This window comes from Triturus cristatus, chromosome 7 (genome assembly GCF_964204655.1).
Source record: "Triturus cristatus chromosome 7, aTriCri1.1, whole genome shotgun sequence".
Classification (NCBI taxonomy): domain Eukaryota; kingdom Metazoa; phylum Chordata; class Amphibia; order Caudata; family Salamandridae; genus Triturus; species Triturus cristatus.
Genome location: NC_140590.1, coordinates 1,541,368,441 through 1,541,378,881, shown reverse-complemented (window position 1 = coordinate 1,541,378,881; position 10,441 = coordinate 1,541,368,441).

Sequence of the window (10,441 nt, the reverse complement as noted above, 5' to 3'; positions counted from 1 at the left end):
GTGATCCAGAAGAGTCTCAATGTCTTTGTGGGGGTAGGGTAGAGGGACAGTCTTAGTAGCAGCCTGGTACGGGGAGGCTCCGCGGCAGACCTGGCGTGCTGGTCTCAAAGCAGCTCGGACGTGGGGAGCCGCGACGGTGTCTGCAGGGCTCGGGCGGTAGTTCCGCTTGGGTCGAGCCGCGACACAGTCAGCAGGGCTCCGGTGGTAGGTCCGCTTCGGTCGAGCCGCGACGAGGTCAGCTGGGCTCTGATGGTAAGTTCAACAAGGTCGGGCCGCGACAGCGTCAGCAGGGCCCCAAAGGTTCGTGAAGGTCTTTTAAGCACGATGGAGCCGCGACGTCGTCCGCAGGGCTCAGAGTGTGGTTTCAGGATGAGTCTTTCTCCGTAGGGTCAGCCGTGATCCGATCAGCAGGGCTCTTGACTCCGGGATACAACTGCCGTCTTGTTGCCGGGTCGCCCCAGATATAGGTCTGGAGCCCTTTGATGTCCGGACCCTTGCGCCCGGGGGGGCGGAGAGACCGGGTCGGGAGCGGCCAGACGCCCAGCAGGAGAGGTGCCAGGCCCAAGCGAGCTGTGGGGCGATCGCACCTAGGTGTGGAAGGACGGTTGGGGGTCCCATCGATACTGCCCTCCGCCGGGAGTGGGGAGGTGTTCACGTGGTATCCCCCTGGCCAGGGGTTGGCGCCCCGATGTCGGGCCTCGCTGGGACCGATGTCGGGCCTCGCTGGGACCGTGTCGTGCCTCGCTGGGACCGAGGCTGGGTGGAGTGGGGTCACGTAGGTGGTTACGTAGAGTCATGTACAATCCAAAATGGAGGAGCCCCGAGGTGCATGGGACCTTGTGCGGCTTAGCGAGGGGGAACAGGACCACGCCACGAGGCCGGCTCCAACACGCATCCCCCCCAGCTGAAGGCAGGGAGAGTCACCCATCTCCTTGGGGGTTCTCCTCGCCGAGGCGGAAGAATCTGGACAGGCCGTCGGCATTGGCATGGTCATTGCCGGGCCGGTGCTCCACGGTGAAGTCCATCCCTTGCAGCAAGATGGACCATCGCAACAACTTGGGGTTCTCGCCCCGCATTTGCATTAGCCACCGCAAGGGCCGGTGGTCAGTTTGGACCCTGAAGTGGGTGCCGAAAAGGTAGGGCCGGAGCTTCTTGAGAGCCCATACCACAGTGAAGGCTTCCCGCTCGATGGTGCTCCACCGCTGTTCTCGTGGCAGCAGTCGGCGGCTGATGAAGGCCACAGGTCGGTCGAGGCCCTCGGTGTCCATCTGGGAGAGGACCGCCCGACCCCGTACTCCGAGGCATCGGTCTGAACCACAAATTCCTTGCTGTAGTCAGGGGCCTGTAGCACAGGGGCAGCACACATGGCCGCCTTGAAGGCTTCAAAAGCGGTCTGACAGCGGGGCGTCCAGTGCACCGCCTTGGGCTGTTTCTTGGAAGTGAGCTCCGTGAGGGGCCCCACAATACTGCCATAATCCCTAATAAATCGCCGGTAGTAGCCTGTGAGGCCTAAGAAGGCCCGGACAGCGGTTTGGGTTGCGGGGGGCTCCCACGCCTGGATGGCATCGACCTTTAACTGGAGGGGCGCCACCTGGCCACTCCCCACCTGGTAGCCCAGATAGGTCACAGATCCTTGACCGATCTGGCACTTGCTGGCCTTAATCGTGAGCCCGGCCCTTTGGAGAGCGGCCAGGACTTCTCCGAGGTGTCCTAGGTGCGCGGCCCAGTGGTTGCTGAAGACGGCAATGTCGTCGAGGTAGGCCGCGCTGAAAGCTTCTAGCCCGGCCAGGACCTTGTTCACTAGCCTCTGGAAGGTCGCTGGGGCGTTCTTCATACCGAAGGGCATCACCCGAAAGTGGTAGTGCCCATCGGGGGTGGAAAAGGCGGATCGTTCCTGGGCGCCGGGGGTGAGCTTGATCTGCCAGTACCCAGCGGTGAGATCAAAGGTGCTTAGGTAGCGGGCAGCCCCTAAGCGATCGATCAGCTCGTCTGCCCATGGCAGGGGGTGGGCATCGGTCTTGGTGACTGCGTTCAGGCCCCGGTCTACACAAAATCTGAGTTCCGGGGGGGTGCCGGGGGCGGCGGCCTTCGGCACCAAGACCACAGGGCTGGCCCACGGGCTGTCGGATGGCTCGATGACTCCGAGGGCGAGCATCTTGGAGACCTCGGTCTGTATGCAGGCTCGGACTCGGTCGGGTACTCTGTAGGCGCGGTGTCGCACAGGGGGGCTGTCCCCGGTGTCCACGTCGTGGACGCACCAGGGGGTCACCCCGGGCGTGAGAGAGAAGAGGGCAGCGAAGGGTTGCAGCAGCTTCCGGCAGTCATGGCGCTGTTCTGGGGTCAGGGTGGCGGAGAGGTGGACGCCCTCCAAGGAGCCGTCTTGGCCCGAGGACCCCAGGAGGTCTGGTAGGGGCTCGGAGTCGCTTTCGCCCCCATCGTCAGTAGCCAGCAGCAGGCTTAGTTCAGTTCGGGCAAAGTGGGGCTTGAGCCGGTTGGCGTGTAGGACCCGGAGGGGGTTCCTCGGGGACTCCATGTTGACCAGGTAGGTGACAGGGCTCTTCCTCTCCACCACCTTGAAGGGCCCGGTCCACTTGTCCTGCAGGGCGCAGGGGTCCACGGGCGACATGATCCAGACTTGCTGGCCCGGCTCGAACTCGATGGTCAAGGCATTTTCGTCATACCAGCGTTTCATGTCTTCTTGGTTGGCTTCGAGGTTAGCTTCTGCCAGGGCCCGGAACTTCCGAGTCTGGTTCCGCAGGGTCAGGAGGTACCGGTAGACGTCGGGGGGGGGCATCTTGGACGTTCGCCTCCCAGCCCTCCTTGACCAGGCTGAGGGGCCCTCGGACGGGGTGCCCATATAACAGTTCGAAGGGGCTGAAGCCCAGGGATTTCTGTGGTACCTCCCGATAGGCGAACAGGAGGCAGGGCAGCAGGACGTCCCATCTCCTCCTCAGGGGCTCCTCCAGGCCCTTGATCATCCCCTTCAGGGTTCTGTTGAACCGCTCGACCAGTCCGTTCCCCTGGGGGTGGTAAGGGGTTGTGAATTTGTAGGTGACCCCACATTGTTGCCAGAGGGATCTCATGTACTTCGAAATAAAGTTCGTAACCCTGTCGCTCACCACTTCTCGGGGGAACCCCACCCTGGAGAAGATGCCCATCAGGGCCCGGCCCACCACTGGAGCTGTCACAGTGCGGAGTGGGATGGCCTCGGGGTATCGGGTGGCATGGTCGACCAGTACCAGGATGAAGCGGTGTCCCAGGGCGGTTCGGGGGTCGAGGTGCCCCACTATGTCGATCCCTACTCGTTCGAACGGGGTGTGGACGGCTGGAAACGGTTGGAGGGGGGCCTTGACTCGACCCCCAGTCTTTCCGCTAGCCTGGCAGGTCTGGCAGGACCGGCAGTGGTGGTCCACGTCCCTCCGCATTCGGGGCCAATAAAAATGGGTCACTAGGCGGCTGTAAGTTTTGTCTCGCCCGAGGTGTCCGGCGAGGGGCACGTCATGCGCCAGGTTCAGGAGGAACTCTCGGAACCGGAGGGGAACCACCAACACCCGGCCGGCTCCCAGTTCGGCGACTTTCTGCTCGCTATACAATAAGTCATTGTCCCAATAGATCCAGTGGGTTCCCGTGGGGTCCCCCGAGGCCTGGGCGGCCGCTTGCTGTCGGGCCCCCTCGAGGGACGGGCAGGCCTTCTGCTCTTGCTGGAATTGTTCGCGGGTGGGGCCCCCGTCGTGGCGCCACTGGGCCAGCTCGGGGATCTCGCTGAGGGAGACGGCCCCGTCGGGGGAAAGTTCGGATGGCCCGGCCTCATCGTCAGGTTCCTCCGTGCCGGAGGAGGGTGGCAGTTCTTGACCCGTAGGCTCGTCGGGGGCCGCAGCAGCGGCTGGTTGGGCGGTCATGGACCGGGTGGTGGCGCAGGCCCACTCGGGCAGCCCCAGCATCCCCAGATGCTCTCGGCGCTCCACCTGGGCCCAGGGGGAGCTCTCTAGGTCGTTCCCCAGGAGGTAGTCCACTGGGGCGTCGTCGCGGACAGTTACTTTTAGAGTGCCTGACACTCCTCCCCACTCGAAGGGGATCCTGGCCATCCGGCACATGCTTTCGGTGTTGTCCGCGGTCCGGACAGGGCATAGGACATGCGGCAGGATTTGTTCGGGGGTCACCAGGTGGCAGCGGACAGCGGTCACACTGGCCCCAGTGTCCCGGAGGGCTCCAGCCCGTTGTCCATTGATGGTGACCCACTGCTGGTACTTCTGGGTGTTGCTTGGGATGGCAGCTCGGGGCACCATTTCTCGGGAGCCCAGGCATACGAGTGACATGGCAGCTGGTTCCCACTCGGGGGACCCGTCCTCGCGGTTTTCCTCCTCTTCCTCTCCTTCCCCCAGGGCTGCGGCGGCTATTTGTCAGGGAGGGGGCCCAGCGGTCCCGTTCCGTCGGTTCACGGGGCAGGCCGGGTCGCTCGCATAGTGGCCTGTCTGTTGGCAGCCGAAGCAGGTCACTGTTGGTCGGGGTCCAGGCCTGGCGATGGGGGTCCCCCTTCGGACCAGGGTCGGGGACGTGTGGTTGGCGGCTTGGCCTCGTGGCGGGCTTCTGGGTGGCCCGGCCGGGAATTCCCGACTGTGGTGGGAACCCCCTCCTCTGCCCCGCTGGTGAGGAGGTCCTGTGGTATTCCGTTGGTAGTCCCCCACGGGGTTCCGGGGGACCCGGGTGTTGACCCATCGGTCGGCTTCGGCGGCGAGCTTCCGGGGCTTGGTCAGCTTACTGTCCAGGAGGTGTTGCCTCAGTTCCACAAAGCAGTTGTTGGCGAGGTGCTCCCAGACAATGAGGTCGAACAGTTCGTTGTACGAGGTGACCTTGCTCCCTCTTATCCACCCTTCAAAGGCCCGGCTGAAGAAGTCCACGTATTCGACCCATGTGGTACCGGGGAGCTTCTTGCAGTCCCGGAAGCGCTGCCGGTACATCTCAGCTGATAGTCCGTAGCGTGTGAGTAGGGCTTCTTTCATGTGGTCGTATGATGTCATCACCGCGTCGGGGAGTTGCAGCAGGGTATCCCGGCCCTCGCTGAGGAACCTCCCCCATAGGCCGGCACCCCAATCCTTCCGGGGTACCCGATGGGAGGTCATGGCTACCTCGTAGGCTCGGAACCACTGCTGGATGTCGTAGTTTTTGTAGTATTCCTTGACGACATCCTTGGGGATATGAACCTTTGGCTCGGTCAGTGGTAGAGCGTCCCGGGCCCCGGGGGTGCTGGTCTCCCCCGTTTTGGATTTCAGTTCGAGTTCCTTGAGGCCCCTCTCGTGCTCGAGGGTTAGCCGTTTCTCTTCTAGTTCTCGATGCCGTTTCTTTTCTTCGATTTCCTCCTGCAGCCGTAGTTGCTCCAAGGCTAGTTTCTTCTCCGCCAGCAGGAGTTCACCGTCCAGCCGGAGTCGTGCGAGGTCCATTTCGTGTGTCCGGACCCTCTCCCATTCTTGCATTTCTTCGTGGGATAGGCCGGCTTCCGGGATGCTTCGCCCCCCATCTGTCGGGGTTATGGTCGGTGGCAGGTTTCCGTCCCGAGCCGAGGTCCCTTCGGCTCGGGGTGGCGTGGTCTCGGATTCTGCCCAGGCTTTCACGGCTTTCTGCATTTCCTCCTTGGTGCCCAATCCTGTGGTTGGGATCCCTTTGTCCTTGCAGAATTGTTTCAGTTCTTTGTGGGTGTATTCTTCCAGCCTTTCCGGCTGGAAGGTTGCGGCCACGGTTGCTTCTTGGCCGTTCATGGTTCCCTTCTTTCCGTCTGGTTAGGTAGTGGGTGCGTTACTTGCCTGTACGATTGCGTCTGGCTCGGATCCCGTCGCTGGCCACCAAATGTTGGAGGTAGGACCACCGGGGAGTCGGGGGGACCACTCCGGGCCACCTTCCTACCGCAAAGTTATAGCCGAGCGCCGCCGAGAAGCCTCCTAGAAGAGGTCCTTCTCCTGTGCTCGTACTAGGCCCAGTAACACCACTACACAGGACTCCGTATCAGTTGCTTATCTTGGTACTTTATCAATGGTAGCACATTCAATATATGTGCAGGAGGATCGAGTGATCCAGAAGAGTCTCAATGTCTTTGTGGGGGTAGGGTAGCGGGACAGTCTTAGTACCAGCCTGGTACGGGGAGGCTCTGCGCCAGACCTGGCGTGCTGGTCTCAAAGCAGCTCGGACGTGGGGAGCCGCGACAGTGTCTGCAGGGCTCGGGTGGTAGTTCCGCTTGGGTCGAGCCGCGACACAGTCAGCAGGGCTCCGGTGGTAGGTCCGCTTCGGTCGAGCCGCAACGAGGTCAGCTGGGCTCTGATGGTCAGTTCAACAAGGTCGGGCCGCGACAGCGTCAGCAGGGCCCCAAAGGTTCGTGAAGGTCTTTTAAGCACGATGGAGCCGCGACGTCGTCAGCAGGGCTCAGAGTGTGGTTTCAGGATGAGTCTTTCTCCGTAGGGTCAGCCGCGATCCGATCAGCAGGGCTCTTGACTCCGGGATACAACTGCCGTCTTGTTGCCGGGTCGCCCCAGATATAGGTCTGGAGCCCTTTGATGTCCGGACCCTTGCACCCGGGGGGGCGGAGAGGCCGGGTCGGGAGCGGCCAGACGCCCAGCAGGAGAGGTGCCAGGCCCAAGAGAGCTGTGGGGCGATCGCACCTAGGTGTGCAAGGACGGTTGGGGGTCCCATCGATACTGCCCTCCGCCGGGAGTGGGGAGGTGTTCACGTGGTATCCCCCTGGCCAGGGGTTGGCGCCCCGATGTCGGGCCTCGCTGGGACCGAGGCCGGGTGGAGCGGGGTCACGTAGGTGGTTACGTAGAGTCACGTACAATCCAAAATGGAGGAGCCCCGAGGTGCATGGGACCTCGTGCGGCTTAGCGAGGGGGAACAGGACCACGCCACGAGGCCGTCTCCAACAGAGTAGTAGAGAGTGAGTAGTAGAGAGAGTAGTAGAGAGTGAGTAGTAGAAAGTAGTAGCGAGTGAGTAGTAGAGTGAGTAGCAGAGAGAGTAGTAGAGAGTAGTAGAGTAGTAGAGAGTGAGTAGTAGAGAGCGAGTAGTAGAGAGAGTAGTGGAGAGTGAGTAGTAGAGTAGTAGAGAGTGAGTAGTAGAGAGTGAGTAGTAGAGAGTGAGTAGTAGAGAGTGAGTAGTAGAGAGTGAGTAGTAGAGAGTGAGTAGTAGAGAGGGAGTAGTAGAGAGTGAGTAGTAGAGAGTGAGTAGTAGAGAGTGAGTAGTAGAGCGTGAGTAGTAGAAAGTAGTAGCAAGTGAGTAGTAGAGAGTGAGTAGTTTAATTTAAAAGGAACACAATGAGGAGGTTCATTTTGCCATAGAAATTATGATTAGTGTGGAAAAAAGAAAAATTAGGGCACATTTTGAGTGACTTCTCAAATCCTCTTCTATTTCATTAAAAAACTTCTGACATGCAGACTGAAACATGCACTTTCAATACCAGCAGCAGACTTCCCTGGTGAGCGGTAGCTTTACTACAGTGATCTAATAAGCAACTACAGTGCTACCATTCCGAATTTATGGCAAATGTGTCACATCTGAATGCCTTCTTGATGAAACCAAAGTAAACAAGCATTGAAAATGCAATAGGTCTCGCCCTCGTTTAAGTTAAAGCAATTCTGTTTGTAATTAGGTGACTTTTTAGCTTTGCTTTTATTAGTGTTTTTCAAAATTTCATGTACATAACATGCATATATGTATATGTATGAATGCATTTATATTTGTATGTATATAGATATGCAGATTATATATATGTTTATATATGTATGTATATATCCTTCAACTGTTTCTGCCCCTTGCTTGGAGACGCACTCAATAACAAAGCAGGACCCCATCAGTGGTAACAGAGTCCTTTAATCAAGCAAAACCGGCATTCCTTTTTCAAATCTCTTCAAGTTGCCCTACGCATTTCGGTGCTCCTGCACCTTGGTCACGGGCTGGTACTTTTGTGTTCCGCAGTTTACACGTGGGCGTCAAGTCACCTGATTTTAAATTGCAATCCCCGCCCCCTGGTGGGCTGGCTCCGGTGCTGATAATAAACGGCATGCTGGGACTTGAAGTATTCCCTCGTGAACTCTTACCCTTCAGTGGGTTCTGCCGGCAATCACCATTTGTACAATTTCAATCCCTTCAGTGGGTCTTTGGAAAAGAATTCCGGTTTCCAATGCAGCTATAACCTTGTTATTCCGCTATGCTAAGATTCCAGTATCTCGCAGCGGCCCATCATTACATTCCGATGGCGGTGCAATCTCCACGGCCAAGGACTGGCCGTTATGATGTCCTTCAACTGTTTCTGCCCCTTGCTTGGAGACGCACTCAATAACAAAGCAGGACCCCATCAGTGGTAACAGAGTCCTTTAATCAAGCAAAACCGTACACATACATATATATAAATACATATGCATATATGTGCATATGTGAGCGTGTAGAGAGGTAGAGCGAGGTGTAGAGAGGTAGAGAGGTGTAGAGAGAGAGGTAGAGAGAGAGGTAGAGAGAGGTAGAGAGTAGAGGATGAGTAATATAGAGTAGAGAGTAGAGAGAATAGTAGAGAGAGTAGCAGAGAGTGAGTAGGAGTGAGTAGGAGAGAGTAGGAGAGAGTAGGAGAGAGTAGGAGAGAGTAGGAGAGAGTAGGAGAGAGTAGGAGAGAGTAGGAGAGAGTAGGAGAGAGTAGGAGAGAGTAGGAGAGAGTGAGTAGTAGAGAGTGAGTAGTAGAGAGAGTAGTAGAGAGTGAGAAGTAGAGAGTGAGTAGTAGAATGAGTATTAGAGAGTGAAGTAGAGAGTAGTAGATAGTGAGTAGTGGAGACTGAGTAGCAGAGAGAGTAATAGAGAAAGAGTAGTAGAGAAAGAGTAGTAGAGAATGAGTAGTAGAGAATGAGTAGTAGAGAATGAGTAGTAGAGAATGAGTAGTAGAGAATGAGTAGTAGAGAATGAGTAGTAGAGAATGAGTAGTAGAGAATGAGTAGTAGAGAATGAGTAGAGAAGGAGTAGTAGAGAATGAGTAGTAGAGAATGAGTAGTAGAGAATGAGTAGTAGAGAATGAGTAGTAGAGAATGAGTAGTAGAGAATGAGTAGTAGAGAATGAGTAGTAGAGAATGAGTAGTAGAGAATGAGTAGTAGAGAATGAGTAGTAGAGAATGAGTAGTAGAGAATGAGTAGTAGAGAATGAGTAGTAGAGAATGAGTAGTAGAGGAAGTAGTAGAGAGAGTAGTAGAGTGAGTAGTAGAGAGTGAGTAGTAGAGAGTGAGTAGTAGAGAGGAGTATTAGAGAGTGAGTAGTAGAGAGTGAGTAGTAGAGAGTGAGTAGTAGAGAGTGAGTAGTAGAGAGTGAGTAGTAGAGAGTAGTACAGAGTGAGTAGTAGAGAGTGATTAGTATAGAGTGATGGAGTAGTAGAGCATGAGTAGTAGAGTAGTAGTAGAGAGTAGTAGAGTAGTAGAGTGAGTAGTAGAGAGTAGTAGAGAGCGAGTAGTAGAGAGAGTAGTAGTGAGTAGTAGAGAGAGTAGTAGAGTGAGTAGTAGAGAGAGTAGTTGAGTAGTAGAGAGAGTAGTAGAGAGTGAGTAGTAGAGAGTGAGTAGTAGAGAGTAGTAGAGTGAGTAGTAGAGAGTGAGTAGTAGAGAGTGAGTAGTAGAGAGTGAGTAGTAGAGTGAGTAGTAGAGAGTGAGTAATAGAGAGTGAGTAGTAGAGTTTAGTAGAGTAGTAGAGAGTGAGTAGTAGAGAGTGAGTAGTAGAGAGTGAGTAGTAGAGAGTGAGTAGTAGAGAGTGAGTAGTAGAGAGTAGTAGAGAGAGTAGTAGAGAGAGAGTAGTAGAGAGTGAGTAGTAGAGAGTGAGTAGTAGAGTAGTAGAGAGTGAGTAGTAGAGTAGTAGAGAGTGAGTGGTAGAGAGTAGTAGAGAGTGAGGGGTAGAGAGTTGTAGAGAGTGAGTAGTAGAGAGTAGTAGTAGAGAGTGGTAGTAGAGAGTGGTAGAGAGTAGTAGTGAGTAGTAGTGAGTAGTGGAGAGTGAGTAGTAGAAAGTAGTAGCGAGTGAGTAGTAGAGTGAGTAGCAGAGAGTAGTAGTAGAGAGAAGTAGAGAGTAGTAGAGAGCGAGTAGTAGAGTGAGTAGTGGAGAGTGAGTAGTAGAGTAGTAGAGAGCGAGTAGTAGAGAGTGAGTAGTAGAGAGTGAGTAGTAGAGAGCGAGTAGTGGAGAGTGAGTAGTAGAGAGTGAGAAGTAGAGTAGTAGAGAGTGAGTAGTAGAGAGTGAGTAGTAGAGAGTGAGTAGTAGAGAGAGTAGTAGAGAGTAGTAGAGTGAGTAGTAGAGAGTGAGTAATAGAGAGTTGTGGGAGCCGGCCTCGTGGCGTGGTCCTGTTTCCCCGCGCTAAGCCGCACGAGGTCCCATGCACATCGGGACTCCTCCATCTTGGATTGCACGTCACTCCACGTGACCACCTGTATGACCCTGTTCTACCCGGCCTCG